This window comes from Ovis canadensis, chromosome 17 (assembly GCF_042477335.2).
Source record: "Ovis canadensis isolate MfBH-ARS-UI-01 breed Bighorn chromosome 17, ARS-UI_OviCan_v2, whole genome shotgun sequence".
Taxonomy (NCBI): Eukaryota; Metazoa; Chordata; class Mammalia; order Artiodactyla; family Bovidae; genus Ovis; species Ovis canadensis.
The window spans coordinates 23,668,056-23,675,848 of record NC_091261.1 but is presented as its reverse complement, the minus strand read 5'-3'; the positions used below and the strand labels follow the sequence as shown (position 1 = coordinate 23,675,848).

The following is a 7,793-nucleotide window of genomic DNA, read 5'->3' as shown; positions in this document are numbered from 1 at the left end:
ATGCGAAGAGTTGACTCACTGGAAAAGACTCTGATGCTGGGAGGGATTGGGGGCAGGAGGAGAAGGGGACGACAGAGGATGAGATGGCTGGATGGCATCACGGACTCAATGGATGTGAGTCTGAGTGAACTCTGGGAGTTGGTGATGGACAGGGAGGCCTGGCGTGCTGCGATTCATGGGGTCGCAAAGAGTCGGACATGACTGAGCGACTGAACTGAACTGAACTGAACTGCTAAATATGTCAATGAATGAGTGGATAAAAATGTGAATCCTCTTTACTGTCTTAGAGCCTTGTGGGGCATGCTGGAATGAACCAAGCACCTCTTCCTAATGCACCAAATGTACACAAAGGGAAGTCATTTAAAACATTTTACATTAAAGTAAGTAAGGACTTGTTATGAATCATAGTATAAATGTTGCATTAATATTGGAGGTAAAGTATTCAAAGAAAATTTGAATATGATTTGGATCAGTTTGGGCTGGACTTCCTCAGGGCAGATGAATTCAGAGTTCATGGTAATGTACCACTGAAGGAACTTTAGTGTAAGATTTCAGAACTCATGTTAGAGGATTGTATGCATTGTAAGTAATAAAATGGAACTCATGATATAGATAATACTAGCTGCAAAGCTGGGAATCTGCAAAAGAGAAGGGCATCACCTCAGCCAGAAAGACGAAGGTCTGGATTTGTTTCCAAAATAGACTCCAATAGATTCCAAGACAGTTCTTTACACCAAGCTTCCCTGGTGGCTCAGATGGTAAACAATCTGCCTGCAATGCAGGTTACTTGGGTTTGATCCCTGGGTCAGAAACATCCCCTAGAGAAGGGAATGCCTACCAGCTTCAGTACTCTTGCCTAGAGAATTCATGGACAGAGGAGCCTGGCAGGCTACAGTCCATGGGGGTCTTAAAGAGTCTGACACGACTGAGTGACTAACACTTTCACTTTTCACTTTTTTCATGTATGTATGTATATATATATATACACACACACATATATACATATAAACATATTCACCATAGAATTCTTTTAACTATAAAATTCTATGGATTTAATGTATAGCTCAAATTACAACCATATGATCCCCTAACTTTTCCTAAATACTAACATTTTTATATCCCTGATTTCAGACCAAGTTCAGAAAGTCAGTGATGACAATTCAGAGAACCAAGTTTGTTTCAGGGACTCCAGTGTTGCCTGCATTCTTGCTTTTAAGCTGTAGATAATCATCAAACAAACTAAGGAAAAAGTTGAGCCCTAAAGTTTCTGAAAAGCCTAAGCTGAAACAGATTAAGTAAAATTTTTAAATAGTTGAGCATGTCTGTATGACACAAAATACTTTTAAGAAAAAATTTTTTGAGGTTCATCTATTGCAGAATCTTTTTAAAAAGTTCTTTTTGCTATAAGAAAAAATTATCCAAACAAGTTTAGCTCCATGAGATCAATTGTATATTCTCTCCCTGCTAGCTTAGAATTCATTCAGAGATCAATTTATGCATGAGTGGATGTGCATATATTTTCTGTATGTGTCAGTATTTATGAATATCTAGCAAGTAGCATTGCTGCTTTTATGACACTTCTTCAACCATTAGTAAATAACTAAGTGGCCACAAGAGTTCAAGAACAAAACCAATCCAAAAACAGAGGGTGGAGGCAGCCGAAAAATTTTAAGTTGCTCAGACACTATCTTGGGTTGATGCAAGAGGAAAATCTGAGAACATTTTCTTAAAAAGAAAAAAAAAATGAAAGGAAACAGAGCATGCAACTTCAGCACTCAACTTGTGCCTAATCTCTTTGTGTGGGATTTTTTCATTCCAACACGTACCTCCCAGGACAAGCACAACAGCAGTCCCTAAATCATGTTCATCTTCTGAAGATGATATTGTAATAAACACAGCCTTCCTTAAGGAGACATGTGGGTCAGGGCAAAACAGAGTGTGTATCTCCCATCTTGCAGATCTGAAATGTTTATACAGATAATATCTAGTGGAAATTGACACTGATGGCACCTTGCTGAAGAAAAGAAAGGATGCAGATGGAACCGAAGAACACGTGACTTGGGGAATCTGGAAGGAATAAAGGGACCTTCTGTAACTGCTGCATGCTGTATAGATTTTACGTGTGGTTTATTCCCTTTTTCACTGGGTAGCAGGCATCTACCTTGCCCACTGAGAAAATTCTGGTACCAGGCCCTCACAGCATCAATATATGAACCCATCGAACGTCAAGTTCCTGTCAGAGCAATGTGCGAAACATATTTTGTGGCAAATATGGCATGTGAAGGACCCCTCAGATTTCTCATTCTATTCCATTCAACTTGTTGGGTGACACAATCTCGTAGAATCAGGGTACTTTCCTGGAGATCCAGTGGTTAAGACTCCACACTGCCAATGCAGATGGGCAAGGGTTTCATTCCTGGTCAAGGAACTAAGATCCCACATGCCACACAGCGTGGCCAAAAATGAAAATAATTTTAAAAGTGCTGTTGTTGCAACCCCATGGACTGTAGCCTGCCAGGCTCCTTTGTCTACAGGATTCTCCAGGCAAGAATCCTGGAGTGGGTTGCCATTCCCTTCTCCAGGGGGTCTTCCCAACCCAGGGGTCAAACCCCAGTCTCCTGCATTGCAGGCAGATTCTTTACCATCTGAGCCACCAGGGAAGCCTTCTCTTTATCTTTTTTAATGATTTTCCAAGTATTTCAGAGCCAAAAAGAAGGGAACAAAACTTTGACTATTGTGCTTTCCCTTAGAGGAGGGACAAAGCACTGATGGAAACCTCCATTCCCGGCCACTAGGTGTTTACAGCAGCCCTTCTGTAGTCACTGGAAATCCTCTCTATGTGGTCTGAATTTGAAGCTTTAAGCTGTAAGTGCTGGAGAAAACACAGCTCTTTTCTCAATAAAATGGCCTGTTATTCTGTGGAAAGAAAGGAGGTGTTTCTCTGAGCCCACCATTACACCTGCTATGCTTTACTGAAATACAAGCCATCCCGCCCGCCCCTCCCCCCACCGCTCCCTACTCACACCTGGGCACTGGCTAGTGAAAACACACTGGCTTGGGTGTGGGGGAAGGGTTAAAATAAAACCATCTTGGTTCCTGAATAAATAATTCTTGCCAATATCTATGGTTTACTGTGGATAATTGAATTTGGGTCTAATTCTATGCTCAAAGTATCCAAACACTTGCACTTTAATTGACACACACCAAAAAAAAATTTTTTTTAAGATATTTGGCAAGGCATTTTGTTTTTAACATTAGTGCAATGCAGCCTAACAGTGTTCTTACTGTAGTCCTGCCCGAAAGTGATCACTTTTCTGTACTTTTCCTATGACAAATTTATTTTCCCTATATGCTTTTGTTGGCTAGCAGCTCTGGCATGACTTGACTGACAATGAGCCAGAAGATCTGAGTTTGAGGAAAATGCACGGCTCTCAAGGTTTGGCACATGGTAGATAAGTGCAGAGCAAATGCTCCGCATTCAGGTGGAGCCTGTGTGTTGGCCTCATCAGCCCACCAAGGACAACACAGACATCAGTTAGAAAATAATATAATACTCCTCAACCTTCAGGACAGGAATCCAGTAAAATAAAATTTAAAAAATTAGCTTTTCAATGTTAAAACAATTGGACAATTGCTAAAGCTTCCATCAGCTTTATTAACTAAGCAACAGGTCATTATGTTACCAGTTTTATTGACTTCACATGATTGCTGTCCTATCCGAGAGTTGACAAAGGTCCCTTCTGATGATTTACCTTTTTTCTGTGAAGTAGGAGGGGATCAGCTTAGAATGAGGATCCAAGTGACAAGGGATGAAAGAGCATCCTACACCATCAATTATGAAGGTATTTTAATAGCAAATTCATCAAAGAATTTATGTAACAAATGTAATCTGCAGTGGCAATCTGATTAAGCAGAGAATTAGCATTTGAAATTCATCTTTTAATCTAATTATATATCTCTAGCATTTAATTATAAGCAATGCACAAAAGACTTCAGTACTACACAATCAATGATATCAAAGATATATCACCTAGAGAAAAGACCCAAAGATTTCCAGTCCAATTGACAGAAGGTCCATGGGCATGCACACCTGTACTCATGAAATGTTTCTTTTTCTTGTTTGTTGTTTTATTCCCATTCTAATCAAAAGTTGTCTTCATCAGAATCCAAATAGTTTCATGTAACAGGTGAATGTGATTAAGTCTATCACTAAGTCAATAAGGAAGGCAATGATTTATAAAACATTTCTGGACCACAGCTGTCTGAGAACTGCTAAATGCTAAAAGTTCTTCCTATAACAACAAAAATACACACCAAATTTTACACAAAATTTCAGAGCATTCATAGGCCTCCATGTTGCATCAGTTGGCTATGACTGACGGCATAACACACCAACCTAAAAGTAATAGCTTAAGACCACACAATTTACCTGAAAAGTCTTTGATGACAGTTTAGGCTGGATTCAGCTGAGGGATTTCTCTAGTCTTACGTGGGTTCCCCTCTACACTCTGGTGAGCCACAGGTCAATGATGGGTGTCACTTATGCTTCTGGGTGGTGGCTCTTAGAGGCAAGGACACCTTGGCCCCATTTCATACAGTTTATCATCCTCAAGCAAGCTGCTGGGACTTATTCTCATAGTGGAGACAGGTGGCCAAGAGAGAGCTGAAATAATAAAGGCCTAATTTCATAACTGTTACTACTGCTTCATTCTATTGATTAAAGCAAGTCACAAAGCCATCCCAGATTCAGAGGACTGAAGTAAGATGTTATAAAATCATATTGCAAAGGATATCACTACAAAAAGGGATACAAAATTGAGACCAATTTTTTCATCAGTTTATCATACCAATCATGAATATAGGTTAATAATTTTCTTCAACAAAAATGAAATAATAGGGGTTAAAAGAAAAAAGCAAGAGAATATTTTTATTGTGACATATGAGTGCACAAATGAAAAACTGACATTCCAGAAAATGAAGTCCAGAGCCAATCGAATACCATTTTCCTAGGGACAAGCAAGAAACCATCAATGCTTTTCCTTTCTGAAAGATAATATTTTAGAAAATAAATATACTCCACATAGCTTAAGTTCTCATTTTGGCATCAAAATAGAATACCATGGATTTTGCATATATTTAGCAGGTAAAGTTAGGAATATTGGTGGACTAGAAGAGGAAAGTGATATAGTTCAGTTCAATCGCTTCTGTCGTTCCCTTCTCCTCCTGCCTTCAATCTTTCCCAGCATCAGGGTCTCTTCTAACGACTCAGTTCCTTGCATCAGGTGGCCAAAGTATTGGAGTTTCAGCTTCAGCATCAGTCTTTTCAATGAATATTCAGGACTGGTTTCCTTCAGGATGGACTGGTTGGATCTCCTTGCAGTCCAGGGACTCTCAAGAGTCTTCTCCAACAACACAGTTCAAAAGTATCAATTCTTCAGCACTCAGCTTTCTTTACAGTCCAACTCTCACATCCATATATGACTACTGGAAAACCATAGCTTTGACTAGACAGACCTTTGCTGGCAAAATAATGTCTCTGTTCTTTAATATGTTGTCTAGGTTGGTCATAACTTTCCTTCCAAGGAGCAAGTGTCTTTTAAATTCATGGCTACAGTCACCATCTGCAGTGATTTTTGGAACCCCAAAACAATAGTCTGTCACTGTTTCCATCATTTCCGCAACTATTTGCCATGAAATGATGGCACCAGATGCCATGATCTTAGTTTTCTGAATGCTGAGTTTTAAGCCAACATTTTCACTCTGCTCTTTCACTTTCATCAAGAGGCTCTTTAGTTGTTCTTCACTTTCTGCCATAAGGGTGGTGTCATCTGCATATCTGAGGTGATTGATATTTTTCCTGGCAGTTTTGACTCCAGCTTATGCTTCATCGAGTCCATCATTTCTCATGATGTACTCTGCATATAAGCTAAATAAGCAGGGTGACAATACACAGCCTTGACATACTCCTTTCCCTATTTGGAACCAGTCTGTTCCATGTCCAGTTTTAAATGTTGCTTCTTGACCTGCATACAGAATTCTCAGGAGGCAGGTCATGTGTTCTGGTATTCCATCTCTTTCAGAATTTTCCACAGTTTATTGTGATCCAGACAGGCAAAGGCTTTGGCATAGTCAATAAAGAGAAGTAGATGTTTTCCTGGAACTCTCTTGCTTTTTCGATGATCCAGCGGATGTTGGCAATGTGATCTCTGGTTCATCGGCCTTTTCTAAATCCAGCTTGGAGAGGGAGGGAAAGATGGTGGAGGAATAGGACGGGAAGACCACTTTCTCCCTCACAAATTCCTCAAAAGAACATTTCAAAGCCAAGCAAACTCCACAAAACAACTTCTGTAGGCTGGCAGAGGACATCAGGCAACCAGAAAAGCAGACCATTGTCTTCAAAAACAGGTAGGAAAAAATATAAAAGACGAGAAAGGAGACAAAGGAGGTGGGGAGGGAGCTCCGTCCCGGGAAGGGAAGCCCGTCCCGGGAAGGGAATTTGAAGAAGAGAGGTTTCCAAACACCAGGAAACACTCTCCCTGCCGAGTCTGTGGCGAGCCTTGGAAACACAGAGGGCAACATAACAGGAAGGAAAAATAGATAAATAATTAAAACCAACAGATTACAAGCCCACCAGTAACTCCCCCAGCGGAAAAGCAGCACAGACGCCTGCATCCGCCATTGGGAAGTGGGGGCAGGGCAGGGACGCGCGGGAGGCGCGGGCTGCAGAGCTTTGTAAGAATCGGGCAGGAACACCCCACGCGCAACCAGAACGACCTAACTTGGGCTAGCAAACCAGACTGTGGGATAGCTACCACGTGAAAAGCTCGAACATAAGATACCGCCAGGACCGAGCACAGAACAAAGGACAGAACGGAAAAAGCCGGCTGCAGACCATCCTCCGCCGGGGACAGGCAGCCAGAGCCCTAAGGACTGGAAAGGGGCAATTGCAGACCCAGAGAGACTTTACTTACCTAACTGCAAGCAGGCTCCTTTGCTAAGACTTCTGGGGGTGCTGGACAGTCACAATCTGCCTCACGGGGGGCGCCAGTGGTCCACCCAGAGAGCTGAGCAGCAGCGGCGGAAAAGGTGACAAGCCGCAGCGATCGCGCTCGCCAAACTCGCCAAACTCCTGAGCTACTCGGACCTGGGAAGGGCACAAAGCGCAGTTCCAGCCGAATTTGTGCCTGTGAGGGCTGCCTGAGCGCCGAACCTGAGCGGCTTGGACCGGGGAAGTGCACACAGCCTAGGGCCGGCCCCAGACGGTTCCCGGCTGAGCATCGTAGAGCCGGAGTGGTTTGTGCGCCGCGAGAAAGGACAGGTCAAGCGGGGCTGAGACACTGGGTGCACACGACGGTGCTATTTGTTTGCAGCATCCCCCCTCCCCACAGCGCGACTGAACTAGTGAGCCTAAAAAACCAGCAAACAGAAGAAGTTAAACAGAGGGAACCACCTTGGAAGTGATCCCACACGGCCCATAACATCAGAGAAGGGCCAGATATATTTTTGACTATTTTAAAAATCATTCCTTTTTTTTTTTTTTGCTTTTTTGTTTTTTGTTTTTCTTTTTTCTTTTTTTTTTCAAACTTTTTTTTAATTGTTAAGTCTTCTATTTCTCCTCTAATTTTTATTTCTATAACCTATTATTACTATTTTTTAAAAAAAAGACTTTTTTTTTTAAGGTAAACACCATATATAGTCTTTGGATGGTTGTTGGTGTTTTTTGTTTGTTTGTTTGTTTTTTAATAATTCTTTTTTTTTTCTTTCTCCCTTTTTCCTTCTGCTTTTCTTTAATA

At 41.5% G+C, this 7,793-nt stretch overlaps 1 long non-coding RNA gene across 1 annotated transcript; it reads right to left on the bottom strand.

The window, feature by feature from the left end:
* Positions 1–4,815: 4,815 nt before the first annotated feature.
* LOC138422195 (uncharacterized) lies at positions 4,816–7,144 on the bottom strand. Its single transcript, XR_011249790.1, has 2 exons — positions 6,972–7,144; positions 4,816–6,234 (listed from the first exon to the last, which is right to left on the bottom strand). It is a non-coding gene; the product is annotated as an uncharacterized lncRNA (long non-coding RNA).
* Positions 7,145–7,793: the final 649 nt, after the last annotated feature.